Below are 18607 nucleotides of genomic sequence, written 5' to 3'. Positions count from 1 at the left end.
CTAAAGAAATAAGGGGTGCACAGGTATCTAGTTGAACAGATTGGAATAAGGAGATCAGAAATTATCTGCTTAAGTTCTAGTAAGATTATACCTTCTAAAATGTCACCTACACTATTATCAATCCTTATTACCACCTCTCATTTCGGTCAGAATGGGTATTATTTACGTATCTTTTTTTGTGTTTCTGGTTTTGGCACGAACACATCCCATCTCTTCCAGTGATGGCTTCCTTTATGCCTATTAGTTTATGCCTGTTAGTATTGAAACCACCTCATTTGTATCTTTTCTACCTCTGTTTACTTTACAGTCCCGTTCTCTCTTGGGCATCTCCTTGTTTGTTTTTACTGTTGTCTACTATGTCATCAATCTGGAATTTATGTCTGATGCTTGCCACTAAATTATTAATGAATACAGTGGATTGGAAAGTAAAGACTCACTAGACCAATCCTTAAAAGACACCACTTCCCATGTTAAGTGTCTGCAGTCCTGCCATTAATATTTTGCTGATGCTTTCACAATGGAGAACTATTAATCCATATTTCAGTGTTTCTGTTTATAAAGCATTTTTTTCTGTTTCTTCTAATGTATGTGATACTATATAAGCCTTGGCAGGTATGCCGATGTTGTATTCAGCAGGAGCTCAATCCATGCTGCACTTGGCACAGTTAAGGGGAGAGGGTTTTGAGTCAGTTTATATCAAAGCAGTTCAGGGAGTTAGTGTGGAGACCCTCAGAATTGCTGCAAGTTACGCTAGCAGTAAAGGAGTGGATGACGCGTGGTATCATGCCCGCCCTTTCCACGCTCCTGCACCTTCAACAAACCCTCAGTACCAAACAAAGAAAGTTTAAAGTCGGCCGTGTGCCCCTCAAGTGAAAGTGTACCCTTGGTCCTTGCGTCCTGGCAGCCAGAGGAGGGGCTGAGGGTTGAGTTCCAAAGTGTAAATATACTAAACACAAATCCTTATTTTATTTCAGTGCCGCATTTGTTCCGTGAACCCCTGTTGCTTATCACTCACTGCATTCCTTTCCTCTAAGCTCTTGTAGAACATGGGATCCCCATCTTTCTTACACTACCATTCTCATTACAGTGATAAATTTTTGACCATCATTGAAGACTAAGATACACAGATTTTCCAGAATTATTTCTTTTTTCAAATGTGGTATATAGTTTTTACGGTCCATGACACAAGCTTGTCCCTTGTGCTACAAGTGTTTTAAGCATGCTAACAGTGCAGCGGGGCCTTGCAGCCGGCTCGGCTAGCCAGGGACTCCTCTGGCAGTGTGCAGCTCACATCACACTGCTTCCCTCGTTCTTTGGCCCTGGCGCCTGGCAGTCCGGGCAAAGAGTGTAAGAGCAGTGCCCAAAACGGTGTCAGTGAGACAAAATGACATTCGCTTCAACTCCCTTGAAATGCAGTCGCTGTTGTTTCGGTGATGTACAAAAGGTAGGTTGATCGATGGGAGTCCAAAGCCTAGTTTTGGGGTTGCAAGTGGGTTTTCGTTTTAGGTAGCTGGAAACTGTTGCAGTTCGTGTCTATCTCAGCAGTATACGCTTACGGTCCTGCTGTGCTGTAGCTAAACTGATTTTCTAGTCACTATTTGTAGATGCAGAACAAAGTGTTAAGGCCTGAACTGGTGTCTGAAAATCCAACTACTGTACCTCATATAATTTCAGTATTTTGCTTACATAAACCAGATATGTAGCAACCTCTGACAAGTAAATTACTTAACAGTTTTGGAAGGATTGTGTTGGTTAGTCATGAGAACAATCCCATTTTGCTTTAAAAACAGAAAGTTGAATGATGCTGAGGAGGAAAAGTGGGAGAAGAGGAGCTGAGTCTCTGTCTCGGTTCTTTCAGTCTGTTACTTTCACTGGATATGTACCCATTCTGTCTGTGAACTCCCGAGGAGAGATCCTGATTGTTTTGCTTTCATTTAGTGGCAGTAAAAAATTCCACAGAGCATACAAAACAAATTTATTTTATTGCCCCAGTTGGCAGGCAAGGTAAAATTTTCTTCTGCCAGTAAGTAAACATTGACTTTTTCCATTATCCCAGCTGTCAGAATCATATCACAGTGTATGTTGCTGTTGAATTGAAGTCATCCATATGGTGATGCAGACAAGCAGAAAAAAACCACCACAAAACAGTTACTGCCTTACAATGCAGTGTGTTTAAATGTTTTAGTTTTCCAGGCAGAAAGCTTCCAGTATTAAAGCCTTCTTTTCCCAATAGCAAATCTTGTGCTTTAGTCTCAAGACCACTAGAATCTCTTTCTCTTTGACTTACTCCCCATCAACAGGGAATATTAACCTTCTATTTAAAAAAAGATTCTTTGCGATCTTCAAAATCATTACATTTACAAAAATTACAAGGTTAGATTTTGGATTTCTTTTAAATTTGGCCCTGAGTTTTACATCTGTAAGACTTACAATAACTTGTAACTACATATAAAATGTAGGTCTGTAGCTATAAGGCAGACTTTATTTTAACTTTATTGAAGCTGAAATTCTTGTACAATCATACGCTTCAGAAATGAAATCTTGAAAACTAGCTGGAGTCACAAGATTCCTGATAGATGGAAAAACTTAATCGCAGAGGGGGTAGCATGCTCGTGACTGCATTTTATGCTAGTGGAAGGAAAGCAAAATATCAAAACTATGTTGTTGCCATCTTCATCTTTCATTTAAAGCGTAATGAATTAGAAATTGCAATTTCCTTTTGTATCACTAGATGGTATATGGTAACTGTAGGGAAGCTGAGCTCTTAAAAAAATTTTTGATAGAGTATAGGTACCGCTGACTCTCCTGATCCAGCTATTGCATGGGCCGGACTCCTGGCTTACAGAGGAAATGCATGCAAAGCCATTCCTGACAACTAAAACTGCTTGTTGTTGTACCAAACCCCTGGTCCTATTGCAGTCAGTGGCAAAACTTGCTGAGTGGTTCTGTGCTCGTGTTTTCTGGGGAACTGCACGCTAGTTAGGCCTCTAACTCAGGGTTATATTTAAAAAAGAGGAACTCTGTATTGAAATGCTTGAAAACATTGGAAAGTTAGAAAAGTCTTAGAACTGCATGTGTCAGACCCTCTGAGCTACCTGCTGTGAGCTCTCAGTAGGTGTAAAAGTCCTTACAGAGACAGAACAAATGGAAATTTAGGCTTGTAATTTTAGTTACTCCTATATGAAGTACCATATAGTTGCCATCCAAGCAGCTACTTTTACACTAGAGGGCATATTATTATTTTTGCGGGTAATATTTTTGAATGCTACAATAGCACAGTCAGAACAGCATCTCCTATAGCAATTATAGAAGGAAAAAAAAAAATAGATAAAATAGGAAAAAAAGTAAGAAAATAATAGAACAAACAAGCAAAGCACAGCCAAATCAAACTCCCTAAAAGTATTTTTTTCCCAGAAATTGTAAGAAGATCAATGTGAATTTTAGCATCTGAGAAAAATTCTCTTGCTGAATCCATTAAAAGGCTGACATGACTCAAGAAAGCTTCCTCACCTCAGCTCATGTTGGGACCTGGTAACACTGCAACCTTAGGACATAAAAGCCTTCTAACAGATAAGATGCCAGCTAACAAGCACTCCAATATTTTGATTAACAAGTGAGGTGGTTTTGTTATTATTTTATAAAAGAACCAAGAGCATTTTATGCTGTTCCATTTGGGTTAAAGGTTCAACAACTTAAACAGAGCTATTTCCACTTTCCAGTTATGACAATGACCTTTTAGTTTGAAAATTTTCAATTAAAAATTAAAACTTATCTGGATGACTCTGTCCTCTCTTATTTCTCCTGTTCCATATAGGAGCCAAAATTTTCTTAGTGCTTTTTAGCCAAAAAAAAAAAAAAAAAAAAAAAAAAGCATCCAGTTTTCAGAGGCTTCTTTGCTGTTTGGTGGTTTGTGGTTTTTTGCATTCCCTCGGTCTCTCTATGCTTAGACTCTGTGGCTTTCTGGGTGAGAGACCCTTTCATTATGGTGGGCAGTATCATCTGAAGTTTTCATAACAGTTTCTCCCAGTGTCACCAGTTTCCACAGTAGCATGAAACATAGCGGAGAAGGACTTAGTGTGCAGGGCTCTCTTCTGCACAGCTTCACCCCGCTGTGCCTTTGCTCCCCTCGGTCTTCTCCCCAGAGTTTGGCAGGGTGGTGCTGTTGGCCGGTGTGTCCTTTCTATCCCAGTAGTGACAAGAATAAAGTGGGATGAAACAGATCTCAGGAGGTAAGGGAGTGAGGACTGGAGCCGTGCTGTGCGTTGCGTAGTCCCCCAGTGCTGCACCTAGGCAGCGAACGAGGAGAAGAGAGTCTCAGACACGCAGCACCATCCTCCGTTACAATCTCCACGGCAGAACGGGAGCCCTCCCAAAGCAGGTCTCAGTTTCCAACCTTGGGGAACACATCAAGTTTTGTAGTACTTAAGACCAGCAAGAGAAAATGTTTTTTGAAGGTGTATAGAGGTATGCTACAGAAAAGTGAGAATAAGTTGCTATGGCACCCAAAAGAAGCGTTCGTCTTGGGTGCAACAGGTCGCCATGTAGTGTGGCAGCGTCTCTTTGTTTCTTGAATGAGGAATAACAACATGATGTAAAGAAAATAACTGGGGTAAATGTTCCCGTTTGAAGTCTTGTCTCTTTCTCTGTACCCTCGCATCTCCAAGTGAGATGCCTATGATGGCTGATGTTACAGAGAATGCAGGATTAGGTCAGACTTGTAACACGCTTTTCAGCTACGCAGTTGAAGTAGTACTGCTTCTTAATAGTTTTTGAATTTTTAAATGCCAATAACGTAGACTAAATAAAGGTCTGTGAGAAGGAGTTTCTTTCTATGGCTTCACGAGACTTTTCTCCATAAAAAAGGAAAAGAAGATGGAGTTGTTATGACAAAATCTTAGAAGGAAATGATTGTCAATCAATGCTTAAATAATTATTATAATTGCAATTCTAATGTCTGTCACCTCTAAGAGCCACACAGGGTGGGACAGTTAATGCAAAGGTGATGTTGCAGATGGAAACAACATGGTATCACTTGCTTTTGCATCTATTTTATAAAGTGTTCTCAGGCAATGTGACAGCATAGCACAGAAAAGTGCATTTCTTAGTGGCACGAACTCTGAGCCGACAGGAGTTCGCTGAGGATTTGAGGCACGCATTAATCAGTAACGCTGCACTGCCTATTATAATCTTAGAGTTTAATTAACAAATTCAGTGAAGGGAAATAGCATCCATAAGCACTGACAAAGGGGTGTTCAGCATAGCTTGCAAAATAACCATCTGAATGTTAATAAAGTCAAAAGTTCATCATTCCCCCTCACAGTTACCCACACAGCCCCCAAACCAGTACTTACGCACAACCTTACATTTTGCAAGTAGTTTCATTAGATCCAGCGGGACAGACTGCCCAAATGAATATCTGTGTGTTTAAGTGTCCGCTGCCCTGCAATCTGCTTGGCGTGGCCCAGGGCACATATGAACAGTTTTATGCCTTCGCCTATGGCAGGGAACAGTGAAGGATTTGAAAACGTAAGAGTGCAATTAACCCCTGTGTAGATCTTCTCCAAGGGGAGGAAAGGGACAACTCTATATCCTGGCTGAGTTCGCTGACAAACAAGTTTAGAAATGGCATGAGCAGGCTGCCCTGGGAGCAGCATTTATCAGGAAGAGGTGCTCCAGTAGAAGATAAATGACTTGTAATCTCAAGAGAAGGGATGCATTCTCTTCAGCCCAGAGTGCAATACCCTTTCCTTCTGTACGCCTAATGCCTTAACTTCGGCTGTTTCCTGCTCATCCCGTTAGCTCTAGTAGTCCTAATTGTTCTGATGGAGTGCCCATCAGCTCTGGATTTCACAGGATGACAAAAATTAGCTGCAGCAACACTGTATTCCCTCTCCGGACCCAAAGGAAGACAGCAGGCAAAAGAAAGTGGAAGGCAGTGGAAGGAAAGTTCACAGAAGGATTATGGTACCTGTGGGATCCCAAATTCTAATCTCTGCTCTGGCATAAACTTTACCACACCAGTAGTCAACTTATCTACCTGTGAGATGGATTATAATACTTACCAGTTTCACAGGGGCCTTGTGAGGATTCATTAGTTACAGTGCTTTGAAGATGGAAAGTACAAAGTGGTAGTATTCTGCTGACACCATAATCCTCTGCAGGTTCATAATTGTCACCAGGGGACCCACTGAAGAAAGAGTTGTTTCCTAACTGTGGTTACTTACCATTTATTGTCTGCTATGTATGCTTGAGTTTATATCTGCTTGGATTTTCTTTACTGCATTTTTTTTTCTCTTTAGTTCAGTTGATAGGATCTCAAGATGAAATTAATTTCTTCAGTTTGTGGTGATGCTACCCTGGGGACGGCTGCACCGGAGCCATAGCCTCTGTGTACATCAGTTCATAATTACTGGTCTTGCTGGAATTTAACTGAGATAGAGTGTGCTCTTCCAGGGCTTCTTGTTGTGGGAATTCAGTCTCTTGGTACATCTGTGTTAGCTTGGGACAAATGTTAGCTTGGAGTTTGTTTGTGGTTTAGGTCTGTTTTAATAATACTGAAAAGCTTCTGATGTATTAATGCACCATTAATTTGCAAGAAAGTGTATTCTTTTAAAGGGCTAAGGTAAGTAGATTAGGCATTTCATTATTTTATTCTAAGTTCTCACATGAGCTGCGATTTTAGAAGTGTTCTAATTATGTGGAGCATTGAAAGCTGGGGGAAAGAAAAATGGAATAAGGTGTTCTTGTTTCTTGACTTCCAGCGGTGCTGATAAAAGCTGTGAGGGGTTCCTATGAGAAACAGGCGAGGAGTCTCAGTTCACCACCCTTCCTGATTTTGAGTAGGATGTTACTTCAGTCTTAGTTCTGGCCCTTGTTCTTGCTGGATAGCACTTAACTCTATAATTAGTTTCACTGATTTCAGCTAGTTCATTCAGATGCACGATGATCACTTCTTCCACTGTTGTTGTCCTCTTTGCAAGGGAGTTGTCATAAGCTTCTTCAAATTCAGGTAAAGGAAATGGCTACACAATTTCCATTAACTTTGAAATGAGCTCTGAAAAATCTCTTCTGCATGTCTCCATTTTGTGTCACCATTCAAACCGCTGACTTTAGCTGTGTTTTGGGTAATGCCACAGGGACACACTCACAGCCAGCGTAGCTCAGTGCCATCCGTGGAGTTCAGCAGACTTTCAGCTGCTTACATCAGCTATGAATAATGTGAAGCCTTTAAACTACAGAGCATGTGAACGGCAAGATGACTAGGCTGCATCCATCCCCAGTATAAGTTCCTGGATTTATACCAGGGCTGAATTTATGGCATCTATTTACCTGGGGGCTCAAAGCTGCCCCTGTTATTAATTTTGAGCAGGATGCTGCAACTACTTTATTCCACTGATCATGGATTAAATTCATTGCTGTTGTAAGAACATGCAACTCCTTGAGTTCCAGTGAAGTGACACTGGCTTACTCCTGCCGCAGATTCATTCATATGGTTTCATCCAAGGCTCTAACACAATTGGATAGTGAAACAAAGTTGAATCAGACTGTAATGTCTTAAAGAGGGAGCAGGCTAGAAGACGTAATCAGATATGGATGAATGAATTAACTTACTTCTGATTCATATTACAGATTCCACAAGGCTATAGATTTCAAAGATTAAGCAGTACATTTTATAGGAGGCATAGTGCACTTGGTTTGAGAGAAGATGATGAATGGACCACCTGCACTTTCATTTGCATTTCTATAGCATGGAAGGTATTTATGGGTTTTTAAGGAATGTGTGCAGTTGTATATATCCTCACGTATACAGTTGTGGATGCTTCATGCTTTGTGTTGTGTGGCAAAATTTCTGTGATGCTCAGGCCCAGCAAAGTAAATATTCTGTGTAGGTTCAGATAAATTAGCACTGGTGGTTTTGGTTCAGCTTGATGTGATGTCGACTAATGGTGTTGATGGAGCAATTCTTTGCATTGTCTAGCTTATACCTCATCACTCCCACTTCAGTTCCAAATTTGCTGTAAAATTGCATCAGGAGGGATAAATTACAGAAGTATGCAGGAGGAGCAGAAAGCTTTGCCAGCTCTGCAGAGGAGTATTTGGGACTTACGGTATCTGGACAGGTGTGGTGGACAGTTTGGGATTGCTGGGTAAGTGCAGAAGCTGGATATTTCTGCTGAAAAGTTTACCAGCAGTATGGTAACTTATTCTATAGTTTTACCTGGTATCATCAGGCTTCATTCTTCAGTGAGCTGTATGGTATCTATCATCATTCCTCTTCGATTAGCTCAAAAGCTGCTGAATCTTCTTTAGGAGCCCAGATTCTGTGGCGTTTTTTCATTAAGATTATCTCCAGCAATGGGATAGAAAGCTCTTGTAGCTAAAATAAGGGTGTGAGAGAGCCTGCAGCTTTAGACAGAACAAGAATTTATGAAGGAACATTCTTTAACTGGTCACCCAGCTAAGAGGCGGTAGCAGTCACGATCTCTCTGGTAAATATGAAAGCTCGTATTGGAGAGGTGCCTGGGATGATAGTAGACTGAGAAGGGTAGAGAAGGGAGGACTCATATTTTAAACTCATTTAAAATTGTTAACTTGGTTTAGACTAGACACACAGTCCAGTTATGACAGCTTAAGAGCTGTTGCTCTTAGTTGAGTGCCCATAACTGTCTTTGTATAAACTTTTAAACCAGAAGGAAGTAGCTCAAAGCTAGGTCACACTGGGTGAGGTTCAATAAGAGTCTTCAACACAGTTCAGCCTCTATATGTAGGTGTCTATAGATATGCCACTCATTTAAGTCTATGGACATGTAGGTAGGATTCAGGTGCCCATGTACAGATGTCTTGGGCCTCTTGAGATGCTGTAGGGTTTCTGAGACACCCACTTGGGGCTAGTACGTGTGACGCAGGGCCTTTGGGATACCCGTGTCCCTTTGGAGCTGTAGCTGGACTCCAGGCAGGCTGTCCCGGGGCATCTCGGATGGCACTCCATGCGTTCAGGCAGCTGCACTGAGCTCCCAGGCAGTACAGTCAGAAGAGTTTCTGGATCAATTCACTTTACTCTAAAGTAGACATCAAAGGTGGGAAACAGCTGCTGTGACATCTAATGCTGTTTCAGAGAGTAGGTGAGACCCATGCATCATTGCAGATATGACACAGGCCTTACAGAAGACCCGTGCCCTTTTTGAAGTGCTGTTTGGAAGTCAGATGGGATATGATGGGGAATGTAAAATGGTCCTGGGCACCTGCCTTTGGGCAACTGAATCACCCTCCAGGCTCCACTGGCTGGATTCACCAATTCTCCATTGACAATAAGAGGACTTTAGACACCCAACCTGTGCAGACACCTCCACGGGGACAGTGAAAATTAGGCATGCTTATCTCAGACTGAACCTCATCCTTTCCCTCAGAGGTGAAACAGACAGGTCATGCACAGAAGCTGCCTCGGCCAACGGGTTGTGCTGCAGTAAGTCACCAACTCCTGCTCCTGAGACTGCCCTTTCTTGCTGGGAATTACGTTTGCCCATGCCCAAGTACAGGCATGTTGGTAGAAGCCAAAAATCTTCAGGGCAGCTGTGAGCAAAAGAGAGGCTGTTGCTAACAGGGCTGTTAGCTGCTGCGCTTGTCAAGGCTGCCGAGGATTTTTTGCCCTAATGGCAGATGCTGAAGGATTGATTGCATCACATGAGCTTACACTTGTGATCTTTTTCATATATAATGATCTGTATATAAAAATTTCTGCTGCATGATGGCAGTGAGGGGACTGTACAAAGGACACCACAAAGTTTTCATCTTTCCACTGTCCATCTGTGGATAGTAAGGTGGAATAACACCATACTAGAATAATTACCATAATATTCTTTAACAATGGAAGTCTTGCTGATAGTTGAACATATTTAAATTAGGAGATGCCGTTTCTCATGATGCAGTGAAAGACAGTATTGTTAACTACCAGCACCCATAACTTTACAGGTAATTGCAGCTATGTATGAGCCATGCTGTTGTTTGATTAAATTGGTTTACCCAATAATTGAAGGCTTATTGTAATATAATTGTAATTGTAATATACTGTGTTATTTCTGAACAATAGAGAAGTAAAGACTAAAGGGTATCCAGTGGAACAAACTACCTCCTGCATGCAAATAAATTATCCAGTTGCTGTTATAAACAAGAAGCATAGTGTTCTGCCAGAATTGCAACAAAGAAATCATTATCTGTCTGGCCTGTGTGTTGAAGAACAATAATCTGTATTTCCAAAATTAAAACCATAATTAAGCTATTATTATGAGTCCACAACGCAAGAATGAAGAAAATGATAGTGTTAGGCCCCTCTGAGTCTCAGATCCCCAATTAGCAACCCCTGAATCAGTGGTTCAAGTTTTTCCCACATAAGGATTGCTTTGCCTGACTCTGTCGGGTATGGAGGCATCACCCCGTGGGCCAGCTGACTGACTAATGCTTCTCTCATCACCCACCTGCCAAGCAGAACATTGCCAGGAAAGACAAAGTCCAGTTGGGATGTACTTCAAATACCCTGGGAGGTGACTTAGGCTCTGTTAGTTCCTGGAAAGCAGAAAACTATACTGCAGCCCTCTAACTAGTAAACGGTGGTCACAGATTTTTATTTTTTTTTTTAGCTAATAAAAATAGGCTGAAATCACTTCTCATGCCATTCTTCAGGGTTGCATTTCACTGTTTTTTGGGTGTGGCTGGGAGTCTTAGTCTTGGTCATTGTGTCTAAATAGAATAATGGAAAATAGAGTAAAAAAAGACAAAGGTGGTCTTTCAAGGTTTCTACCACAAAGCAGGCCCTCTATACTACACTTGAGAATATACAGATGTGTGTATATGTATGTATTTGTCCACATCTTTATTATCGTGAGATGTTAAGGTCAAGATCTTCATAAATCTTACGTTTCATGTGTGTTATTAATGCATCATTGAATTTAAAAAGACAACAATTGTTTAGATCATCTGGACGCAGTGACAAATAGTAAAAGTTAGTAAGAAGTCCCTAGGTAGGTCTTCAGTGTTGTCTAAGCTTCTATAGACAATAAATGAGTGAGAACACTGTAGCTAAGGAATTTGCTACATTATCTAAGATGGCTGATGGTGAAAAACAACTTCGAATTTTGAAATACCAAACTGCAGTGAGTCAGAAAATATAGAGAACAATGTTAACATGACTCACACACATCTCATCTCCAGGTTTAAGGCTGAAACTGATTGAGCAAAGAGTTTGGAAATCCCTGCATGGGTAGGATCAAAACAAAAGCAAGATGACTGTTTTTTTTTATTTTTATAATAGAAACTTTGAGGGAAAAACATGATCCAGAGCAAGTAGTAAAGAAGTTCCAGGTGAAATATGTTTTACCAGCATATTATCACCAAATTTTCTATTCCATCTGTTAGTCATGTAGCTTCCTTCTTCCTCAGTACTTCCTCCAGCCAAAGAGCTGATAAATATTGATCTGGGACACTGGCTCTCTCCTGTAATTCATATCCTTCAGTTATGATGTATGGAAATGTCTTTTGGCAGAGGGTGCATTGCCGGGAAGTTGGTTGTGCTATAGAAGTTGTAAGCTTTTCAAGAGTGCTGTGAAAAGTCAGTGACGGCTCAAGTGCATAAACACGTCCATCCCTCAGCTCCGCTGCCTCAGATTAACACTGTACATTGCCAACATTTATAAGCCTTTGCAGTGAATTGTGAACACAGCCTTGAAACCGGTATCTAGGCTCTTTTTTTGCCTTCTGTGGTGCCTTTTAAGTGGCTTCTTTATCCACTGCCTTCCTCAAAACTGCTCCTTACTTGTGTGTAGATCTGCTCTCCAACCACAGCGCTTTCTGCCCTGCGCACCCGTGTTTTGCCGGTGAGCATACGTAACACTGCTCAGTCGCTGAGGCCACCCACGTATCCAGGAGATCTTGAAACGTGTTTTTTTCAAGTAGATGTTCCTTTACTTCCTGGCTATGTGATCCTAATTGCTTTAGCGTGCATGGCCTAAACTGGGACAGTCGCACGGTAGGAATGCTGCTCTGCTCCCAGCTCCGCCCCAAACTGGGACACTCAGCTGTGAACCCAGCTGTCTACTAGCCGAGTGAAATGTCCTCCTGGATCTTGGTATTTGGAGTAGAGGTGTCACCCTGTCCCTTTGCCTGTGTTTCTTTGACTTCCAGATCACAACATATGCGTGAAATGACATACCTGCTTGGGTGGACGTAGGCATTGATGCACACAGCTGGGGATTCAGTCCCAAAATTTGCTTTTTAATTCTGACTGCATTAGATAGATAGCTCTTTGCTCTGCTCTCTGAGGATCCCTGTACGGACCTTGTTTTCAGGATACACTCTGGGGGTGGGGGGCTATCTGAATATTGGGAAGTGCCATATGTGACAGGGAAGAAAGGAGTTGAATTTCTAATCTAGCTCCAAGGCTTTCAAGAAATCCAGGACAGTCCTTCATCTTCATTAATTTTAGATATAATATATATATGGATATCTTAAGATGGCAGAATCAACAGTTCTCAAAATCTCATCTGTCTACCTAAAGAGGGACTACTGGGGTGGCCCGGCATTGCCATACCCCAGTGGCTCCTCTGCCAAGCAGCACTGGGGGGGTTGCACAAAGAACTGGATGCCCAGGGTTGCTGATATCCGTGTGCTCCCTCTCTTGTGTCTTCCCTTACAGTGATGCTGGCTGGAGCGACGTGCAGCGCTCAGCTGCCTTCTGCGCACAAGTCCAGGCTGGAGAAGCTTTCCCTGAGCTAGGCAGGGTTGCAGCATGGGTGGCACAAGGTATGGGCAGTTCAGGTCCTTTGGTCATTAACAGGGTCCTCCAGAGACTGCTTTCCTGTTGCTGAATGTGGGAGTCGGCTATTGTGTAGTGTTAGACAGGGCTCTGCTCTTCCAAGCAGCGTTCTTCAGGTGCGATGTAAAGCTGCAATCCTGGCTGCTAACAGGTACCGCAGATCCCGTGGGACGTATTCGGTATGGAAATACCAAGAATTTAAGAAATCAGAAGTTGTTTGTCTGTGCCCTTCCTCCCCCCAAAATCATGAAGATGAACTAAAAATTTTAAGTTTACAAAGTAAAACAAGCCGCTCAATGAGCAGCAAAAATAAAGAAGCCAGTTTTCCTTTGGATTTGTGTCTTCAGGCCCCAGCCCTTCCCTTTTTCCCCCAGTGACCCTGCCTCTGGTGCATGCTCCCCACAGCACCCTTGCAGACAGGTCTAGAAGTCTGTACCTGCTGACTGGCAGCCCAGGATCTGTCTGACGAACGCCTACCTTGTACAAACTTAATTTTCTTGGATTATTTTTTTTTTATTTCTTCCAAATCAGGGTGAAACTGGCCAGCAAGCAGAAAAGTTGCTGGGGCAGCTAGCTGCCAGACAGCCAGCATGACAGCACAGGTTTTGTTCCTCTAAGAAAGGAGATGATAAACTTTATGTTTTGTATGTGTCTTCTGAATTTGGAGACTCCAGTGTTTGAGTTACTGGTAAACGAGGGTAAATTTTGTTCGGAAAAGAATAGGAAAGGTGTTATTCTTGTCTAACAGTATGAATATGGGACATAGGAATGCGAGCACTGCGTATCCTGAGAAAGGGTAAAATTATGAACTGGCTGCAGATGGGATGGAAGGGATATTTTGGTTTTACCTGCCTATATTTCTCAGTGTGTTTGCCACGTGCTGTTTTGGTTTTTTTCCTACCTGCCCTCAGTGAGTGTTATTTTTATTATATCCAGAAAGGGGGAAATTTATCCATATAAAGAATTCCTTAGTTCTGTTTCCTTCAGCTGATTCCCATTTGTGGCTATACCCCTCTCATCCCTGGCAGTGTTGCTCTATGTCTATTATCTGCTTCATAGATACAGTTAGGTGTGGGAACAATTTTCTGGAGCTCATTTTTCTGGCGCTTTGACCATTCTCAGTGCTTTTGCCTGAATTATTTCTAGTTAGACCACCTCTTTCTTGAACCGTGGTACTTTAAGAGGACACTGTACTTCAGCTGAGACTTCTAGCAGTACTGCGTAGAACAGAATTGCTTCATGTATATTACAGGCTATATTCCTGTGTGTGTGTGTGTTGCAGTGTGATGTTTGCTTTCTTTGTGAAATCCTGACACTCTCTGCATTCAGCTGTGAATTACCACTGCTGCCTAAGGGGCCTTTTCTTATGACTCTGAATTTGTATATTCCTGCCTTCGTGTAGTGCTCTGCATTCTCCCCTTTGAATTTCATCTTGCTGCTTCACAGAAACCCATGGGAACTTTCTCCGCCTTTGGCTGCAGCCTTCTGAGAGACTTGTTCTTGTGCTTAGCTGAGCAAAGAGACTGTGCGAGCCTCAGACCTGCTTCAGCAGAGCTCGTGCAAGGGAACACGTGTTTGTGCCGACAGCTTTATATGGAATTATAAGTCACTGTTATTGCTTACACAAAAAATGATATGTGAAGACACCTTGACTACAGATCTGTGTCACTGTATTAAAAAATCAAGTTAAAAGCTGTTTAAGAAAATACTCAGTGGTGTCCGTGCATCCTCTAAATAAGCCACTTTATCTAGATGTTTTGCATTGCCTGTTGCCTTATAGCAAGCCAAGAATGTCTGCTTTTCAAATTAATATTGAAATTCCTTATGACACTATCAACTATTTTTCAAAACACAGCAGTTATTGCTCTCCCCCAGGGGGAGGCAGCTGAAGGATGATGAGGATGCTTCTGCAGCTCCCACTCATAGCAATAAATAATACAATGCAGGGTGCTGCTAGTGTGATTTTTTATGAAGTAACGTTTCAGTAAAAGCTGGTTACAAAACACACTAAGTATGATTTATAGGCCTGAAATTATGACTATCCAGCATTCCTAAGTGATGACTTACTTATTCTTGTAGTCAGAAGACAAAGCTTTCTATATTGAAAAATAGCTGATACCTCTTTAATTACAGCTTAGGTACAATGTGGACATTGTGCTTTTTAACCACCCACTGACAGTCACTAAAGTGCAGTGGACCTGCATTTCCTAATGTATGAAATTGCTCCTAGGATTCTGCAGGACCCATGAGAAAATTGCAAAGAATTCTTACTTATCCCTGAGCAAGTGTGTCTCGGCTGAATAAAACTTCTAGTCTTTCTAAAGGCTTCATTCTTAAGCTCTTATATTGAGATGACCCCCTAAGGGTGTGCCAGAATCTCAGCTTAAGGTGCCCAGCTGCCTTTCAAATGCTCCCTTTTAATTGTCATTCTTATCTTTCCCCTGGGATTATTTTTGAAAATATAAGTCTCAGGGTGCACATGCTTAAGAAATTATCTTATGTTGACATTTCTCCCTTGTATAAAAAAGCAAAACAAACCAAAACAAGAAATTGATCTCTCAAGCAAGATTTCCACTACCATGAGAATACTTGCTTCTCTTTTCTCCTTCCCTCTAAGCAGCGAGCACAATATGCCTAGACTTCAGCATTAGGCACAGCAAACGTAAGGTCGTAGGAAAAAGGATGAGAAAAGAAACCACAGACGAGAGATGCTAATTACATCATTTGATGCGTTAATGGAGATCAGATAATGCTGGTAAGGTAAAAGGACTCATAAAGAGTAGAATATGTACTTGTACTTAAGATGAACTGGAGAACTATCACCAAAAGATACTACTCCAAAGAGAATTTGTCAAGATGGAAAATAGCGAGTGGCTCAGCCCTCACTATTCAGTACCAATAACGTAAACAACTTCATTAACATTCAGAAAGACTGTGCAGTTATTACAGATTCTATTAGGAGTTGAGCTGAACATCTGTGGTGAGGAGAATAATACAGAAATAACATGGTGTATTACAAACATGTAGAAATGGGCTGAGCCTGTAGCCCAAGAGGTCAGGCTGTCCCTTTGGGACTCATTTCAGGGATGACTACAAGAGGCTAAGATGAATGCATGCTCCCTCCCAGGCTTTGAAGGTGTTTAAAACTGTAATGGTGCCTCATCTAATGTATTCCCTTTTTCAGAGGGGTTTGATCCAAAATCCAGTCTCCACCAGTCCTTCCATCCCTGGCCCCAATGCACATACACATGCACATGGGGCTTCCAAATCACGCGACCCTGTTCTCAACCAAACTGGGTTAGTTATCCTACATATGGCCCATCCACTGAACAGAAGGCAGGGGCTGGTGGGTAGAAGTGTGTTTCAGAAAGAAGTAGCTAGAATCTGAAAAAAATAGAAGCTTATCACACTCTAGGAATAGTCAGTCACTCTTCAATGGAAGCGAGACACTGGAAGAGCGGTAGTGTCTCAGATACTCGTAGTGAATAGCATGGCAGCAAGGCATAAGCATCTGACATAGAAGCATCGTCACCCAAAGTGACAGCATTGTGCACTTCAGCCACTGTTCGGGAAATCTCCTGGTTTAAAAACAGAGTGAGTGACAACTTCTTGCCCAGCTATTCAGTCTCTTGCTTGCAAAACCAGATGCTCTCCTATCAGCTAGTTAAGGATTAACAGTGGGGAGAAGGGGGTGGTAAAAGGATGACCTTGGTTTTATTTATTATTTTGGACATTACTTTTCCAGTAACTAGCAGGGGTACACTAATATCTGTCAGTGTCATGTGGAGATAATTTACCCATTTTTAGTCCCCTCCTGCTGTCTGAAACTGTAAATCCTGTTGCCAGAGAACAGAATTATTAGAGTAGCTGTATGACAGATTTCATTGTCATTTACTCCTGGAGGTTTGTTTTATGAACAAAGCATCACAGTGAAATATAACTTTATCACTTTGAAGTATGCTTTTGCTGTAAGATGTTTTTCAAAGTTTGTACCATTGTTCAACTTTGACAGCAGAATAAAACAATGTGTCATTTCTTATAAAAAAGGAACATACCCTTGAGCAAATTATGTTGATTTGCCTAAGAAATTTTATCCACATTTTCCTTTTTCATAGAAGAAAAGACGACTTTCATAGAAGTCTTTTATAGACTGATGTGTATTTATATGGTGCATTGATAATATAGTAAGGATCAAACCATTTGTGAAATGGTACTTTGTGCTATAGCATAAAGTTGAAAGGAGGACTGCCCTCCTATTTTTCAGTCAAAAACCCCCAACAATCAAAACCCAATATCACAAAAGCAGTTCCTTAATCTCAGCTCTGGGAAAACACCTATTTGACTAGTGCAAGATTGGTTGCTGTACTGGCTCCCCCTGGGTAATGGCTGTACGAACATCTATAGAACTTTATTAACCTGCTTAGCTGTAGGTATGCTGGAGTAGACTATGAATGAGCAGAGATTATTTCAGGCGTAGATTAAATAATAGTGACAGTATCTTTTTCAGCTTCTTGCTTACTTGCAGCCAGCCATCCCTCTGTTCCCATCTTTGCATTAATTTGTCTCTTCTCTGGCTTCCTCCTAGAGGTGCATCAAGAATTAAAAAAATTGAAACCTATTGGTTTCATTCTGGGATCATTTATCCTAGTGCTTTATTCCCATTATACAAGAAAAAGCAGTTGCTTTTGCTAGTTTAATTTTGTTCACATCACCCTTTTGAAGATGGTGGGCCAGCTGACAACTCTTTTCCTTCCTATCCCTGTTACATTGCATCCTATTTTTGTGGTACCTGCAGATTTTCTTCTGCCTCCACAGTGCTGATTACAGAAAAAGTTGTGCGACCAATTTTATCTGAGAAAGACTGCTTACTCTCCTTTGCCCAGGCTGAGTGTCCTTGATTACAAGCGAGTCTGGTAGTGAGGCAGTTTGGTTTCAATTTGCTTCATAGCCTTCATAAGAAGAAAAAACTGAAGTAAGGTAAGCAAGGGAAAGGTATGAAGAGAAGGAAAAAGGGGAGGCTCAAAAGTCAAATGCACTCAATTTGCCACTCAGTTAGCAGTTAGGTTTGTCAGTGAGAATATCCAAGATGGATTAGAAGAAGGAGAGAATGGAGGTAGTGAAGAAGAAAGGGGGAGGAAAGGAGACTTAGATGGAATGTGAAGAAGACAGGAGGAAGAAGCAAGAATAAAGGTGAATGAGAGACCGCTCTTTCCTTCTATGTGTGACCACAGTGACCAGAGCTGGAGACAGAAAATTCAGAAGATACGTGTACCTAACTGAAGAAAAGCCAGTCAGAAAGGAGAATGGTTAATGACTCCAAACCAAATGCGTCTACAGCGTCTATGTGAGCTAAGCAGGTCAGAGTAATTTAGACATATGCACAGTGTAAGTGCAGACCTGTGTGTGCACTGAGAGAGGAAGGTGGAGATTACTGCACCTGTTATTAACCTTTCCCTGAACAGCCCAGATTGGATGAGGTAGGGTTGAGATGGAAAGTGCTGAAATACATCTTGAGACTTCTCCTAGGAAATACTTAGTAAATTCTAAAAAGCAGCACCACATAGCCAATTTCAAAAATCTTTAAAGGTCCGTTTTCTTGCTGACATACTCATGATCATTCTCAGACAGCCTTATATCTAAAAAAATGTTTAACAAATGTTCCTCAGGCAAGGATGCACTTCCAAACAACCTTCTCCAGGAGTCCAGAGAGTTGATTTTTAAGAAATTGAATGACTGTCTTGTGTATGAGGGATTGATATGGACATTATTAGTACTCTGAAATGCTCTAGAGAACACTATCAA

The sequence above is a fragment of the Accipiter gentilis genome, chromosome 15, assembly GCF_929443795.1.
Source record: "Accipiter gentilis chromosome 15, bAccGen1.1, whole genome shotgun sequence".
NCBI lineage: Eukaryota > Metazoa > Chordata > Aves > Accipitriformes > Accipitridae > Astur > Astur gentilis.
Note: the sequence above shows the minus strand (reverse complement) of the source record.